A 6,177-nucleotide genomic window follows, 5' to 3' on the forward strand; every position below is an offset into this window, starting at 1 on the left:
GAGAATTTTGTAGTCATAAACAACATGGAAGGGAAGGAGCAGCTAGGCAGGAAAGTACCAAAATTGAAAAACAAATTCAAATGCAGGCGTTTTAGATTTAAAATATTGTTTTAGTAAATAACAGTTTAACTGCCCACAATATTGGTTTTACTATAATATTTCCCATGATAATTTTTGCATGTAATTTTGTATAAGTCAATAGAAGCCGATAGGATTAGGGTTCTATTCCTGTCTTTGTTGGCTAGACAAGTAGTTAGATAATCAATGGGTTCATTGGTTGGTAACTCTGGGCGTGGGTAGAGTCTCTAACTCTGTAATGTTGAACTAGGATGGTAAGCCAAGAGGAATCTTGTGGTAAGGGCAAATGTAATGCATTTGGCACTATTTTGTAATAAGAATGATGGTTGGAGTTCTATATGTCTGTGTATTAAGTTTGCATGATGATATCTTTTATGTTTAGCATTTATATGTGGTAATATTGGTTGAATGAATAAAATGATTTGCTAAGGGTAATCGATGCACCCTCTTTTTTTTTTTTTTGTTGATAATGGTTTTTATTTGCTACCAGTATTTGTGAATGGCGTTTATATGTAAACTTGGTTTTAAACATGGTAGAAATGACCAAAAGTGGGTTCCCATTCCCATTCAAGCTCCAGAAACCTATTTCTAGCAGCCCCCATAGGTGGCTTAGGTGAGACCTTGCTTGTTCCACAGGTGTTTCCGCAAATCTCGATACCCAATAGGGATTTTGTTGGTTGCAATGTGTGCAACAACCCTTGTCAGAAATAGATTAGCACCAACAAATGGCTCTATTGACGGGACCAAGGTTTGTGAAAGAAGGGATGTGGAACCTTACTAGAGAAGAAATTCATAGGTGGTTTGAAACTAAGTTGGAGGAATTTAGTCTTGACAATTGGGAGACTAAAACTTAATTCAACCCCAACTCAGTCAACTGAGTAGTCTGCGCCATCTCAGAAAGGTCCTCCAAAATGGATGACAAAGACACTTGCAAGCATTCGTCCTGATGAGGTTGGAGAGACAAGAACAAGAAGCTCAACCAGATAAAATGGAGGTGATGTAGATGATTCTGATTCACCTGTTGATATGGATGTTTCTTATGATTGTGAACTGAATTTGTCTACAAATTTTGAACCAACTTCCTTCAAAGAAGCCACTTCTCATGATGAATTGAAGGAAGCGATGCAGAAAGAATATGATGCCTTGATAAAGAATGGAACCTGGAAGCTGGTTGATCCTCCATTGGGAACCAAACCAATTGGCTACAAGTGAGTATGCAAAAACTAGTATACAACATATGGCTCACTTGACAAGCACAAAGCCAGGCTTGTGGAAAAAGGTTTTGCACAAAAGGAAGGGGTTGACTATGAGGATACTTTTTCCCCCATAGAAAAATGGGCTACCATATGAACACTCTTTTCCTTGGTAGCACAGAACGGTTAGAAAGTCCATCAAATGGATGTAAAAACTGCTTTCTTGAATGGAGATCTGAAAGAGAATGTTTTTATGTCTCAACCAGAAGGATTTTTTGTGAAGGGCGAGGAACATAAAGTACAAAAGCTTGTAAAATCCTTGTATGGCCTCAAGAAAACACTGTGACCCTGGTACGAGAAGTTAACTAAGCATCTTTTGAAACTCAACTTCAAACATTATGATCTTGATGATGCAACTTTATTTGTCAACAAAGATGGAAAAACAATTGTATATCTTGTGGTGTATGTAGACGATATTCTGATGAGAGGGAACAATGAGAGCTACATTACATCCATAAAGAAGGAATTGAGGAAAGGTTTTGAAATGACGGATTTGGGCTATGTTCACTACTATCTTGGTATTGAAGTAACTCACCATCCGAATTTTATATTCCTCTAACAGAAGAAGTACATTGGAGATATGTTGAACAAGTTTGGCATGGATGAGTGCAATCCTTTGACTACTCTAATGGAACATAACTTAAAGCTCACATACACTGAAGGAAAAGAATTTGAGGATGCAACAAAGTATAGAAAACTTGTAGGAAGTCTCAACTATTTGACTACTACTAGTCCATACATTTCATTTGTTGTTGGAATCCTTTCCAGGTTTATGCAAAAGCCTTGTGGGGGACATTAGTTTGTTGCAAAAAGGGTTCTAAAGTACTTGAAGGCAACTCAAGACTTTGGACTTAAGTATACACAGGTGGGTGACTTCAGCTTGGTTGGATACTTTGATTTCGACTTCGATGGAGATAAAGAAACCAGGGTATCTACTTCAGGTTATGTTATGAGTCTTGGATTAGGAGTTGTCTCCTAGAGGCCACACAAACAATCAGTTCCAACAGATTCCACAACTGAGGCAGAATATGTGGTAACAACTGAAGCAACAAAGGAAATTGTGTGGCTTAGGAAAATTCTAGAATATTTGCAGGACAAACAAGTGCATTCAACTCCTATCTTGATTGAAAACACTTCTGCAACAAAGTTGGCAAAGAACCCAAAGTTTCATGATCGAACGAAGCACATCAATACAAAATACCATCTGATTCGAAATCATGTTGAGGCCAAGACAATCCACCTACACCATTATTCCACAAATGACCAGATCACAGACATCTTCACCAAAGCACTTGGAAGAGAAAAGTTTGAAATATTCAGAATGATGCTTGGACTCACCAACATCCCTTCAGATTAGGGGGGATGTTGACACCTAATCTTTGGGATTAGGTAAATCCATGTAAATATTGTAAATAGGAAAATACAGGGAATTGGAAGACGAAGAGACATTGGGAGATGAAACCCAATAGTCTCCCTCTCCATGCATATATTCATGTTCCATGTTAATGCAAAAACACAATTCAGATTCGTGGAGTTACCTCTTGGCCTGACATGTCTTCTCGATATGCTCAAAATTTAATAATTTGAAGCATCCCCTTAATAAAGTTATAGTGAAAAAGCTGAAATGACTTATTTGAAGTAGAAAAAACCTAAGAACATAGCTCTAATACCAAATATTATGAACTTCGTGACCTAAAAATGATAAGGAACTAAGAGTTACAATCCACTCCAAGGGGAAAACGCCTTTTTACAATTATTACAATGTATAAGACAAATTTTGATGATCCTAAGATTATGTTTCCTTTAATATATATATATATATATATATATATATATATATAGGTGAAGAGTACAATTATAATGAAATGGTATAATGAAAGGTTCTAGTCGACATAACAATATAATGATAAAAATTTACTAACTTAATATTTAAGGCTTAATAAGGGTTTTCAAGGTTATCTAGGGTTTAATAAGGTGTTTTAGGCTTAACGTGGGGCTTATATAGGCTTAACAAAAGCTTTCAATGTTTTAAAAAGAGAGAAATCAATTAAAATATGATAAACACACAAATAAACACAAATCATGACAAATTTATAGGAGAAAAAAATTATATGGTTTACCCAATATGGGCTATGTGCACGGAGAAATGACTATGCCTTTAATTATATTGTTGGTAAACTCTTCGATATTTTATAGTATCCTCCCCCTTTTTACCATGCCCTCATAATGACCGAAATTGAAACTTACAATGGAGTCATCATACATTTAAATATGCTACATTACATGAAAATACGATGGGTTACCAAAACTTAGAGCTTGTAAACCGCCAACATCAAACTTGTTAATGACCACATCAAATTGACTCTGCGATTGAATCAAGTTTACCCTAACTACCCTAACATTTCTTCAATCTCTTTTTGATGCTTTAATGAAAATATAAAGGGATTTACATTTGCTTTTATAAATAAGGGAGAATGTTGTTGGTGGTGGTTAGAGATGTGCAAACTTAATTCCCCTCCAAAATCTTACATTTATTGTGGTGGTTTCCAATAAACAAAATCTTGGTTTGGTGTAATTTTCAAATGCAATCTTATTATGGGCCTAGTATGTATGTATACCCTGTGTAAACACTACTACCAAAACAAAACCAAAAACAAAGTAGGTTAAGGGAATATATCTCCCTCCTTCCTCTCTTGCCACTTCCTCTCTTTCTGTTGGTGGGAAAAGTTCCCTATGGTAAAGGTTGAAAGCCTCAATAGAATAGGATAAAATAATCAATAAAGAACGTTCAATCAAGCATGCCAAACATTCAAATTATCAAAGTTGGATTCAGAGGATTTATGTCGTGCGCTAGCCACATCTTTTGCATGCCAGAAATTTAGTTCAGAATGATTACTTCATCTTTATTCGTCTGAGTTCTTTCAAATTATTGACTTGTAGGTTACACTCGCGCTAGTTGATGTGGGATGCTTTAATGGCTTCCTTCCAGCAGATCTTTTCCCATCGACTCCAACTCATTGCTCTGGGAACAAGGCCTAGAATTAGAATCGATGTCTTGATGTGTAGAACACTTTCTTCTCTCTCCTAATGCCTTTCCCCTCTTCCTATCCTCTTTTTGTTAAAAAAAAAAAATTATTAAAAAGATGAAAATTAACACCCTCTCAATGGTAATTCTATATACACCATATGACATATGAAAATTGACATACAACCTTATAGGGTAGTAATTTAAAAACATATAAAAATGATATGCCAACTTCGAGAATAGAATTGAAGTTTATAAACCCCTCTCCCTATGCTTAATTTTTTATAAATATTGAAATAAAGTAAAAGATATTTCATTAATTTATAAATTAATGAAATACAATACTTTTTAAATACAAATAAAATGCGGAGCAAGATGAGCTGTTACACTAGGTAAGCACTAAACCATGTTTCCCAAATTCTAAAACCCCATGAAAATCCACTAAACCATGTTTTCAGAATTTTAAAATCTCATTAAACCATAGATTTTGAAAAAATTATGTTAAATTACAGATCTATGTTTTCTTTTGAGTATCCTATAAATGATCAATCTTTTTCAGAGTTCCTCACCGACAAATGCTGTCGCTATCTGTAACAGACAAGATTGCTCCTTTCAATATGTATCAACCAAACCCTTCTCGGCCAATGTACAGAAGTTCCTTAGAATCGCAGAAAAGGCATGGTTCCCAAAATTTCCGCCATAAATTATCTCTAATGAATCCTTTCGCATGAGCAAATTGGCAGAGGAAAGAAATCATTTGACGAAATGATACGAAGTTGCTGGGAAGCGAGTAAAACAATAATTTGTGTTTGTCTCTGCAGCATGGGGCGAAAATTCCGGCCATGTCTCGAGTTGGAAAGTCCAGATGACGATCGAGGCTGGAGACAATGAAATTTGCGTATAATTTCAAAGAAAATTCGTGGAGACCAAATCCTTACTTTCAGCCAACAGTACGCGGTTTCAGGTAATGTTGAATTTACAGTTCTTTTCGCTATGTTTATTAGGGTTTGTTTTTATCTTTCTTGAAATTGTGTACATATTCTTTAAATTTTACGCGTTGCAATTTGGGGATTGCGATTTTACAGCTCTTTTCATTATGTTTTATAAAGTTTTCTTTCAATCTTTCTTGAAACTGTGTACATATTCTTTAAATTTTACGCGTTGTAATTTGGGGATTGCGATTTTACAGCTCTTTTCATTATGTTTTATAAAGTTTTCTTTCAATCTTTCTTGAAATTGTGTACATATTCTTTAAATTTTACGCGTTGCAATTTGGGGATTGCGATTTTACAGCTCTTTTCATTATGTTTTATAAAGTTTTCTTTCAATCTTTCTTGAAATTGTGTACATATTCTTTAAATTTTACGCGTTGCAATTTGGGGATTGCGATTTTACAGCTCTTTTCTCTATGTTTTATAAAGTTTTCTTTCAATCTTTCTTGAAATTGTGTACATATTCTTTAAATTTTACGCGTTGCAATTTGGGGATTGCGATTTTACAGCTCTTTTTGCTATGTTTTATAAAGTTTTCTTTCAATCTTTTTTGAAATTGTGTACATATTCTTTAAATTTTACGCGTTGCAATTTGGGGATTGCGATTTTACAGCTCTTTTCACTATGTTTTATAAAGTTTTCTTTCAATCTTTCTTGAAATTGCGTACATCTTCTTTAAATTTTACGCATTGCAATTTGGGGGAAAAATAGTCTGGCATTTTACGGCTCGCAACTTGATACTGTATTACCATAAATGCATTATTTTGCAATTTGGCCAAAAAATGCGGAGTTCGGTTTCTTGTTTTCTGTAACTTGCATTTCGAGACGC

The 6,177-nt window shown here is 34.8% G+C and overlaps 1 long non-coding RNA gene across 1 annotated transcript in view; it reads left to right on the forward strand.

The window, feature by feature from the left end:
- The window catches only part of LOC149261391 (uncharacterized), a 28,215-nt gene extending 22,943 nt beyond the window's left edge, over positions 1-5,272 (forward strand). The window contains exon 3 of the long non-coding RNA XR_016258438.1: positions 5,178-5,272. This is a non-coding gene — a long non-coding RNA (uncharacterized LOC149261391). The remainder of the gene's footprint in view (positions 1-5,177) is intronic.
- The last annotated feature ends 905 nt before the right edge of the window (positions 5,273-6,177 follow it).

The sequence above is a fragment of the Pinus tabuliformis genome, chromosome 6 (genome assembly GCF_031772625.1).
Source record: "Pinus tabuliformis cultivar Carrire ecotype Pingquan chromosome 6, CPIR1, whole genome shotgun sequence".
NCBI lineage: Eukaryota > Viridiplantae > Streptophyta > Pinopsida > Pinales > Pinaceae > Pinus > Pinus tabuliformis.